Below are 11,818 nucleotides of genomic sequence, written 5' to 3' on the forward strand. Positions count from 1 at the left end.
AGAACTGTTGCTTGTTTTTCCAGCCTTTTAAAAGGGGCGGCCAGGTCAGCTCCGTGACGCAGAAACCTCCGTTATCTGGGACGCTGAGACGGTGTCCGCCAGCAGGGATGGCACATGCTCCTGGGAGTCCCGGCAGGAGGGCCAGATCCACAGCGATGCCCACAACAAAGATGCCTCGCCACCGCAATCATCTCTGGACACGTCTTCCTCACAGGACGAGCTAGGACTCCCACCTTGCTGGGTGACTCTAACCACCGCCGCTCTGGCCTCAGCCTTGAGGTTTCTCCTAGACGCTTCGAGAGCTGTTCCCATGGTCTCCTTCTTACCGTCTTGAATGCAAAAGCAAGTGGAGTGGGGCCTGGTCTCCTCTTTCTGGGTCTGGAGTTGAGCCAAAACGTTCCCGGCTGGCAGAAGAGCAGAGACGTCTCCAAAAGCGTAAGGCAAACTGCAGTCCGTCCTCATGTGGTCTTGTGCTGTCCACACTCCCGTGGGGCAGGGACCTGGCTCCACGCACGCTTCCTTTGCAGGAATAATTGCAGCAATTCCTTGAATGACGAGTATCTGCCGTTCCTCGTGTCGAAGACTGTATTTGTAAAGATTAATATATAGGGGCTGTGCGTGGACAAGCGTAGCGCCTTTCCCCAGTGTTGTCACCATGCTGCTGCGAAGCACTGACTCTTGTAGGTTGGGGGGTTTGTGCCCCTATCCCTGAAAGAAGCTGCAGCTGTCGTGTGTGCGCGCGTGCAAGGGAGTGGGGGTCCTTTCTTTTTCCCTTTGAAAGGATCAGAGTCAAGATGAACGTGTCTTTCCCAAGTGGCCACCTCTGTGTCAACACCAGCACTTCTCAGCCTTGTCTGTGATGTGCCCTGCCCGAGTTCAGGTTTTCTTTCCTGTCAAAGTAGACATTGCTGAATCCCACGGGCCCAGGGGAGGAGGAGGGTGCTTGAAAACCCTGAAACACGTGTACGGGCTCTGGAGCCAACGCCTTAGCTTGAGAGCCGACGCCTTGGCTTACTAGCACTGAAAGCTAGTTCAAGATCCAGCGTGCTTGTCGCCTCTTATGGCATTTGCTTGTTGAAGAGTGAAGCAAAATCAATCCGATTTACTTCTTGTTTCTTGCAGTTCCTTCCCAATTAGTACATTTACCTAACAAACAGACAAAACAAAACCAAAAACCAAAAAAAGAGAAAAAAGAAAAAAAAAGCTTTCACTCACATGTATAAATCATAAAAAAATATTTCTATGCATTTGGAGCTTAACCAACTTGACAGTGTTCATTGAAAGGGAAAAAAGATGCAAATGTGACGTGTCAGCTCTGCAGGGCGTTGTTTGAGCCTCATGAGAAGTGTGTCACACCGGACAACAAGGCAACTGGGCGGTGGTGTATTTTTACGTCTGAGGAGCAAGCTTATACATTTTGGGATGAGTTCTTCTATGCTCAGTATTGGCTAACATGTCAGCATGGTAAATCTTCTAGTTTATAAAGTGATCCCATAATTCAGATGATTATAGACTATATAACTTTGCTTTAGCTGATGATAGATTAGGTCTTTTTCTGTGCAACATGAAGAGCTGAGGGAAAAAAACCTCCTGGTTTTAAATGACTTTAGACCATGTCAGCTGCAGGGTGATCGGTACATTTGAGGGTGTGGTGACTTTTTATTTTGTGGGGCTTTTTAATAATCGCTGATAATGTTGTGCTCTTTCCTAAAGAAGACATATTTCCTCCTATCAGCAGGTCTGATAATACCTAGATCTCAGATGCAAGGTGTTTGGCTGTGTGTCGTCTGCGTTTGCGTGGCACGGGCTCGGATACTTGAACGCCGGCGTGGTTTCCTCTGACTGAGTGGGGACCGACCAAGGATTGAATTCCCCACGCTGGTCTGGGCCCAACCCCTGGGCAGCATTTAACTACGGCATCTCTCAACAAAAGGAGCGCTCACAAATGGCAGGGAAGCATTTTGGAGCATGTGCTAGCTCTCGCTGCAGGGAAGGGAAACTTGTACTGGACTTTCCAGGGAAGCCAGTCCCAGGATGGGGTTGATTTTGTCTGCATCCAGGTCACACACTGTGCCCAGTCCCTATGCTGTGGACTTCCACATCTGCCACTGTCTTATGCAGTCTAATCCACCTTTTCAGACTCAAGTCACCCCTTGGAAAATGTCAGCTTATGTTTTGACTATGGAAAAATTGAGCAAATCTCTTGTAAAGACCTCAGGCAGACCACAGCAGGCCAGAATGCTCTTGTCACCGTTATTTCCTATATGAAATTTGGGTTTCTCCTGTGCAGGTGTGTACACAACTAAGAGTGGGAATAGTGAGTCACCCTCCAGACCCCTCCCAGGATCTCCTGGCACCTTGGCTGAGAATTGCTGGCATGGGGCAGAAGGGGCGGGGGTCTTCCCCAGGCCGTAGTCCATGATTTTGGAGAGGCAGGGGGTTCCCCCTGGGAAAAACTCCAGCGCCACAATCAGGGCTCGGTTTTCCAGCCAGCTGTGCTTGCATCGACTGCATCTCCAGCTGGGGCAGGGAGCGGGTGTCAGCGTTCAATAGTAAACTGCTTGCCTTGTAGCATGTTAGAGAACCCAAAAAGCATGAAAATGTATTCAAAAACTTAAATTGAAGTGAGTAGTCTTGCTAATCATGAGAAAGGGCCTGCATGAGATCAGGAGGAATTTTAATGTGGTCTCCAGGACGAGACGATGGAGGCATGTTTGTGCCAGCCACTCTTTAGCAGCATTGAACCAGAATGTCAGGTGGGAGCCCGAACGGGAGCTGAAACTAGGGGGAGGGATCATAGCCGCAAAAACGGGGGAAAGCAATGCAGAACTCAGCTTTTTTGCGTAGAGTTGTAGGTATGAAGATGGCATGACCAATATTTCACTTAATTTCAGTTTTCCCTCAGAAATGGGATGCCCTTTCAATGCAGGTGGCTTTGCACAGGACAAGTATGGAAATCTTGAGATCAGCACCTTTTCCATTGGGACCATCTCCGTTCCCTTTGGTTGCAGAGGTCAAGCTGCCCTTGGTGGGAACAAAGGCTAGGACACACTGTAGGTTCAACACATCGCCCCTGTACATGTTCAGGGCTGGCACGTCCCCTTCTTGAGGACAGTCAAGAAAACAGAGACCTAGTGCTCTCCCCACCGCTCTCTAGGACACTTATTTCCAACTGCTTTGCCACGACCACTGTCAACCTTCAGTAGTTTTCAGTTCACCTTTCCCTTTCATCATGAAACTTTTAATTGCAGGGAAGGATGTCTTTTGCATTTGTGGATCATGTCTGGGGAACCATTGCTCTAAGATAAGCTGCACTTCCTCTGAATATAGCAGTTGCTGTTGTGAGTACGTATGAGTCCAACGTAACTCTTATTCCTTCCCTAGCCACTTACCTTCTCTCATTGTGTTTGATGATAGCTCAGGCCTGAAGTGCCATGCAGCCATAGCCCCAGGCTGAATGGTTTCTGATGAAGGCTTGAACAAATCGTATGCCGTGGTACAGTGCACATAGAGATACTGCTTTGCAACCAGTGGACACTAAGCTATGTGCACTTATTTCCCAATGTTTGGAAGGACCACTGTCAACCTTCAGTATTTTACAGTTCACCTTTCCCTTTTCTCATTCTGCATTGGGGCTGGCAGAGCTTCCCGCGGTTTGATCCACTCTCTGGTGGGCTTGAGAGACAGGCAGGCAGGGCTGGGGCATCCGCAGGGGCTGCGCAGGCAAGAGATGAAGCATGGCACAGGCATGTACTGCAATGAATGGCACCCAGCAGGAGAGGGACCCCGGGGTGCCACCTCAGCAGCCCCTGCTGCCATGTGCTGCCAATGCCCCCCAGTCCTGCAGGCTGGATCCCAGCGCGGAGCGGGCTGGAGGCTGCCAGCCCCTGTCCTGAACACCAAGACCCCAGCGGCAGGTTTCACGATCTAACCTTGTATAATTTAACACAGAAAAGCACTTACTCTGTGGAAATTTGATTAGGGAAATCCTGCAGTGCGTCTCCACCTCTCCCTGCAGAACGGCACCGATTCTTCCCATACTTCTCCCTAGTTCATCTACTAGCTGAGTGGGAACAAGGACATCTCCAGAGATGATGAAGTGCCAGGATGCAGGACAGGGACATTTCTACCTGGGAGAAGTGGGACAATCTGTGCCTTCTCCTTTGCCTGAGGAAGGGTGAGGGAGCCCAGTAGCTTACAAATAAAGAAGTTTTTTTTACAACTATTTACTTGGTCTAATAGAAGATACCACCCTGTAATATCTGGTATAAGCAAGTCTTTTGGGTCTGGACCTGTGGTTCTGGTCATTAGAGACCTTCATGTAAGCACCAAAGTTCATCAAGGATGAGCCTTTTTGCAGGTAAGAGTACATGGATTTGGAAATTGTGGGTGGGTGCAGCAACCAGGCCACACTTTAGAGGTCAGCTGAACTTTGAGATGACTTAAGAGTTCAACATGTCCACTCCAGACACTTCATAGATGAGAAAGGGCCACGGGGTGGTGGGGACAGAAGAAAGGGAAGGTGACGATTTTACTCATTCCAAAACTAGGTCTTACTTTGTAAAGCTGTATTTCTGCTAGGAGTCCCTACCCTACTCAACCTTGAGTATATCTATATCTGTATCTGTAGCTATATCTATATCCTCCATAATGGCCCAAAGAATTGTGGAGAAAACTCAAACGAATTGGAAATCGTTGGGTATTCGTTTCTCTGAAGTCTCATAAGTAGGGTGCTCGTTCTCCATGCCCGCTTTCTGCTGGACTTGTTTCCCAAATACCAAGTGTTATCTCTGAAAAATCTGAATAGGAACACATTGTAAAAAAGGTTTTCTATTTTCTTCATTTCCTACTGCAGTTTTCTGAGCAGCGGGTTGGGGTCCTGTCGCTGGAGTCATTCAAGAGCTAACTGTCTGCTTTCATAGCAATTCTTTTCACTTTCCTGTGGGATGTCTAAAAACCTGATGGCTACTTGAGCATCCCAGGGCCAGTCATGTAAAAAAACACCATCTAATTCCTAATTCATAGATTCATAGATGTTAGGGTCGGAAGGGACCTCAAAAGATCATCAAGTCCGACCCCCTGCATAGGCAGGAAAGAGTGCTGGGTCTAGATGACCCCAGCTAGATGCCTATCCAACCTCCTCTTGAAGACCCCCAGGGTAGGGGAGAGCACCACCTCCCTTGGGAGCCCGTTCCAGACCTTGGCCACTCGAACTGTGAAGAAGTTCTTCCTAATGTCCAGTCTAAATCTGCTCTCTGCTAGCTTGTGGCCATTATTTCTTGTAATCCCCGGGGGCGCTTTGGTGAATAAAACCTCACCAATTCCCTTCTGTGCCCCCGTGATGAACTTATAGGCAGCCACAAGGTCGCCTCTCAACCTTCTCTTGTGGAGGCTGAAAAGGTCCAGGTTCTCCAGTCTCTCCTCATAGGGCTTGGTCTGCAAGCCCTTAACCATACGAGTGGCCCTTCTCTGGACCCTCTCCAGGTTATCCGCATCCCTCTTGAAGTGCAGCGCCCAGAATAGCACGCAGTACTCCAACTGCGGGCTGACCAACGCCCTATAGAGGGGAAGTATCACCTCCTTGGATCTGTTCGTCATGCATCTGCTGATGCACGATAAAGTGCCGTTAGCTTTTCTCATGGCTTCGTCACACTGCCGGCTCATGTTCATCTTGGAGTCCACTAGGACTCCAAGATCCCTCTCCACTTCCGTGCCACCCAGCAGGTCATTCCCTAGGCTATAGGTGTGCCGGACATTTTTCCTCCCTAGGTGCAGCACTTTGCATTTCTCCTTGTTGAATTGCATTCTGTTGTTTTCTGCCCACTTGTCCAACCTGTCCAGGTCTGCTTGCAGCTGTTCTCTGCCCTCCGGCGTGTCCACTTCTCCCCATAGCTTTGTGTCATCTCCAAACTTGGACAGAGTACATTTGACTCCCTCGTCCAAGTCACTGATGAAGACATTAAAAAGTATCGGTCCAAGGACCGATGCCTGCGGGACCCCACTGCCCACACCCTTCCTGGTCGAGCCTGACCCATCCACCACGACTCTCTGGGTGCGACCCTCTAGCCAATTCACCACCCACCGGACCGTGTAGTCATCCAAGTCACAGCCTCTTAACTTGTTCACCAGTATGGGGTGGGATGCTGTATCAAAGGCCTTCCTGAAGTCTAAGTATACGACATCCACCCCCTCCTCCTGCGTCCAGGTGTTTTGTAACCTGGTCATAAAAAGAGACTAGATTAGTCAGGCACGATCTGCCTGCCACGAACCCGTGCTGGTTTCCCCTCAGCAGAATTTGTCCTGCCGGGCTCTCGCAAATGTGTGCCTTGATAATTTTTTCAAAGATTTTGCCTCTGATGAAGGTGAGACTGACTGGCCTATAGTTGCCCGCCCGGGTCCTCCTTCCTCCCCTTCTTGAAAATGAGGATCACATTGGCCCTTTTCTAGTTCTCCGGGACTTGTCCTCTGCGCCACGAGTGCTCAAATATTCCCGCCAGTAGCTCTGCAATGTCGGCCAGTGCCTTCAGCACCCTCGGATGGAGCTCATCCGGGCCTGCTGACTTAAAGGCATCCAGTTCCTCCAAGTGACTCTGCACCATCTCAGGGTCTATGCATGGCAGTCTGGCGCCTTGCTGCTGCCTCTCTACAACCCCAGTGAGAGACTTGTCGTGCCCCTCGCTTAGGAACACTGAGGCAAAGAACTCGTTGAGGAGTTCAGCCTTGTCCCCCTTGTCTGTCACCAGTTGCTTCTGCCCATTTAGTAGGGGTCCTATTCCTCCCTGGGCCTTCCTTTTACTCCCTATATATCTAAAAAACAATTTCTTGTTGTCTTTTAATGTTATCATAATTTCAGTAAAATATTAATAAATGTTGAATCGAAGAAGCATTCTGCCTTTTGAAAAGACATCTTGTTCAGGAGAGTACAACTGATTAAAAAGATGACCTTTAACAGGACTTTTTAACTAATAAATATTTAATTGTCTTAAATAATAGGATCATAAACGTTTTAACTATATACAATTTGTCATCTCAGGAATGGAGGTTGTACAGCCATTCTGCAGACACTGTCCGGGTGCACGTCCGTGCTTTTGCCACGTTTAGATGAAAACTGGAACTGACCCAGGCTGGGGGCTAAAAACCTGATCCTGCCAAACCTTCCCGGACCCCAGAAAACCCCTGCAGATCCTGCATCCCCATAATCCCTCCCATGGATCGTGCTTGCCCCCCATCTTTCCACAAATTGTGCCAACCCATTCCACACCCAACCCCCCATGGACTGCACCTGCCCCCCCCACCGGCACCCCCCCTGCAGACACCCCCTGCCCCCTGCCCCTCTGCCGATGCCCCCCTATCTAGGGTTACCAGGGGGAGCAGGGAGCTGTGGGTTGGGAATGAGGAGCACCAGCAGCGCTGGGGGGTGGGAAAGGGGCCACGTTAGTCGAAATTGTTCTTGGGAATGCTCCCCGGGGGAGACACGTGGGTTCATGCCCATTGTGTTCCTGGGAGCCAAAGACCTGGACCCTCCAGTGAAGAGCCAGGAGGTAGGAGCTGGGCTGAGAGAGAGGGCGAGTGAGCACAGGGGCGCTTGTAGGGGGCTGAGGAAGTGTGAGCATGTGTGCGAGCATGTGTGTGCATGTGTGCGTGTGGGGCCGTGCTGGGCAGGATATGTCAGCTGAGTGGAGCCCGGGAGGGAAACCCCCCTGCCCAGGTCCCTACTTAGTTGAGCCCCCCGGGACCCCTGCGAACAGAGAGCACAAGCAGGTGCAGCCCAAGTAGGGAGCAGCGGTTTGCACGGGAGTTCGTGCAGAGGGGCGTGCAGAAGGTGCCCAGAGGGCTGGGCCGAGCAAGCAGCCTGAGCCCAGAGGCCTGAAGAGCAGCTGATGGCTGATCTACGCACAGAGCTTTAACCTGACTTTGCAGGGGCCGGGGAAAGGTCAAGTGGAGCGTGCCCGGGGACTTGCGCACAGGAAAGCTCCCTTGTGCAGGACACAAACACAACTGTTTTTCAAAAGCTAATGCAGCGGTTCTCCCACAGCATCTCAGGACATCAAGGGGGTCAGCTGGGACCTCAGCTGCCTGTACAGCAATGCCAGGAGCATGGGGAACAAGCAAGAGGAGCTAGCCTGCCGGCTCTCTAGTGGGCAATATGACCTGGTAGGGATCACAGAGGGGAGGCTGCAGGTTCTGCCCGGGACAGACGGCAGCAGCAATTATCTCTGGTGCTGGGCGCACCCCGTGCCCAGTGCTGGTCCCAGGCAACAGGGCAGCCTCCTCTCATCCAGGGCACAGATCCAGGGGCTCGAACTACCGGGAGGGCAACTGGGCTGTGCTGGACTCCTAAGAGATCATGTTCGCACTTGAGCCCGGCCTCTTGAGCTTCATGCTCGCGCTGGTGCTGGAGCTCCTTGTGCTGGTGCTGGGCCTCCTTCTCCATAATCTGCATCTGCGTCAGCTCCAGGTCATGCTTGAGGTTGTGCTCCTCAGCTTCCAGCTGCAGCTGGGATTTGCCCAAGTCCCACTCAGAGGACGGCCCCTCGGGTTCTGCATGGACACACGGAGGTGATCTTGCAGCCTGGTCATCATCACACAGGATCTTAATCAGGTCTTCTCTCTTCTGCTCCCTCCTCTCTCTCTCTTCACCTCTTTCAAGTTGACTGCAGTCATGTGGTCATACTCGTCAGCCACCCCAGCTATCTACACTGACCACTTGACCTGATGCCAAATTAGAGATTGTTTGCTCAAGGGTTTCCAGTGACTCTGCTTCCTTCCCCAAATGATGCCTTCAAGACACAGGTTGTCGGACCCCACAGCTACCAACACACGTGGTAGGCCAGTAGGGGGTGCTCCTGCATTGAGCCATGTGTCTCACTGCACCCAACCACCTTCCAGGCTCCAAGTGCCTCCGTGGGGGCACCTCACGTCCAGCCGCCCCCACTCCTGGAGCACACCTGCAAGCCTGGGGTAATGAAGCCACCATCCACAATCTGGTCTGATCTTGGTCCTGTGCCCCATGGGAAAGACAGGCCTAGTAGTCCTTGATGGTATTTAATCCACTGCACAAACTTGGGGTGCTTCCCTGTCTGAAGCTGATATAGTGGTTTCCCTTACTCAGCCGAACCAAGGGGATCCCAAGGCATCATCTACACCCTTTCCCAATGAGTCTCCCATGCTAGGTACACAGGAGAAACGTATTGGTTACAAGAAGTAGGTTTGGAATATGGCACAGGATAGAGCAATATCAGAGAAATCCCTTAGTGCAAACGGTGGCATGATAGCCTTTGATCACACATCTGAGTTCATGCAGGCTATCTATTTAGTTAGTGAGGCTGTGCAAAATTTTGCCGGGTGTTTCATTTCAAAGCTGTTTCAAAGTGTTTCAGGCTCAAAACAGTGAAACTGAAACACAACAAAAGGAGTCAAAATGAAAGAAGGGCACTTGTAACATTTCAAAAGCTTGAAACCATTTTGAATTTCGAAACAGGGCTTACTTGTTGTCCCCGACAGCAGCGGCAGCCTTGTCATATCCGGCTCACAGATCTGGGGGCTTGCATACCTGGGAGGAGTCTGGCACAGCGCAGCAGCCCTGCCAGGGGTGTGAGCCCCCAGATCAGTGTATCAGATGAGGGGAGGCTGCAGCTGCTGCCTGGAACAGGAGGCAGCAGCAATTCTCTCCGGTGCCGGGTGCACTCCATGCCCAGTCGAGATCCAGGGGCTTGCACCCCGGCAGGACTGCTGGGCTGTGCCACACTACTCGTGGGGGACCAAGCTCCCGTATCTGTGCTGGATGAGGGGAGGCTGCAGCTGCTGCCTGGGACAGGCAGCACCAGCATTTATCTCCAATGCTGGGTGCAGCCTGTACCCCCGGGAAGGCTGCCAGGCTGTGCTGGACTCCTTCCAGAAATGCGAGCCCCAGACCTGTGAGCTGGATGAAAAGAGGCTGCCCTGTCACCTGTGACTGGTGCTGAACCCGAATAAGCCCAGCTTCGAAACGCAAAATAGTTTGAAACTTTCAAAATGTTCTGAGTGCCCTCGTTTCATTTCCAAGCTGTATCAAATCCTTTTGTTCTGTTTCAATGTCACTGTTTTGAGCATGAAACACTTTGAAACAGCTTTGAAATGAAACACCCGGCAAAATTTTGCACAGCCTCACTAACTAAATAGATAGCCTGCATGAACTCAGATGCGTGATCAAAGGCTATCATGCCACCGTTTGCACTAAGGGATTTCTCTGATATTGCTCTATCCTGTGCCATATTCCAAACCTATTTCTTGTAACCAATACGTTTCTCCTGTGTACGTAGCATGGGAGACTCATTGGGAGAGGGTGTAGATTGTGCCTTGGGATCCCCTTGGTTTGGCTTAGTAAGGGGGACCACTATTTCTGCTTCAGACAGGGAGGCACCCCAAGTTGTAGCAGTGGATCAAATACCCTCAAAGACTACTAGGCCTTTGTTTCCCATGGGGCATAGGGCCAAGATCAGTCCAGATCGAGAATGGTGGCTTCATTTTCCCCAGCCTTGCAGGCATGGTCCAGGAGTGGGGGTGCCTGGTCGTGAGGTTCCCCCAGGGGGGCACTTAGAGCTTGGAAGGTGGTCAGGCTCAGTGAGGTGGGTGGCTCAACGCAGGAGCACTAGCTACTGGCCCACCACGTGTGATGGTAGCTGTGGGATCCGACAACCTGTGTCTTGAAGGCATTATTTGGGGAAGGAAACAGAGTCACTGGAGACCCTTGAGCAAACAATCTCTAATTTGGCATCGGGTCAAGTGGTCAGTGTAGATAGCTGGGGTGGCTGACGAGTATGACCACATGACTGTGGTCAACTTGAAAGAGGTGATGAAAGAGAAAGGAGGGAGCAGAAGAGAGAAGACCTGATTAAGATCCTGTGTGATGATGACCAGGCTGCAAGATCACCTCCACACGTGCATGCAGAACCTGATGGGCCGTCCTCTGAGTGGGACTTGTGCAAATACCAGCTGCAGCTGGAAGCTGAGGAGTGCAAGGTCAAGCATGAGCTAGAGCTGAAGCGAATGGAGACGGTGGAGGAGGAGACCCAGTGCCAGCACAAGGAGGGCCAGTGCCAGCATGAAGAGGTCCAGCGCCATCATGAGCGTGGTGCCCAAGAGGCCAGGTTCAAGTGCAAACACCATCGCGCAGTACTCAGGATGCAGTCAAACCCTGGAGTTGCAGGCGCGTAGCAAGCCCCAGCTGCTCCCCTCAGGCTGAACACCCCAATCTTCCCTCACAACAAACATGGAGATGATCTAGAAGCCTTCCTAAAAAAAGTTTGAAAACTATGCATGCCACTGCAAGCTGGGAAAGGTCTTGAGCATATAACTAACCTCTTCTCCCAAGAGTGCATCACAAACTGCTGGGGATCAGGCTGGGACCAGGCAGCCAGTGAACAGGGACTGCCAACAGCGGAGCAGTTTGCGGCAGTTCACAGGCCAGTCGTGGGCAGGAGCATGTGGGGGCTTATGCCAGAGATTCAGGGAAGTGAAGGAGGAGGGGTGCTATTATGGGGTGACACGGAGCGCAGCCAAGGCCCCTGCCCTGCTGCTGCCTCCGGCCCGCAGCTCCTGGGAGGCCTCCACCGAGACAGGCCCCTTGGGTGGGTCGGCAGTGCCCTGAGCCCTGTCTGCGGGGGTTGCTGGGCGGGACCTGTGAGGCCTGGGGGTAGCATCGGGGCCGGGAGTCTCTTGCCTGTGCCACCTGTGCCCGGATTGAGGCCTTGGAGGGGCAGGAGAGGGGACTCCAGGCAGAGGTGAGCAGGCTGAGGGGCATCAGGGTAATTGAAGAAGGGATTGATAGTTACTTTCA

This window comes from Alligator mississippiensis, chromosome 16 (assembly GCF_030867095.1).
Source record: "Alligator mississippiensis isolate rAllMis1 chromosome 16, rAllMis1, whole genome shotgun sequence".
Taxonomy (NCBI): Eukaryota; Metazoa; Chordata; order Crocodylia; family Alligatoridae; genus Alligator; species Alligator mississippiensis.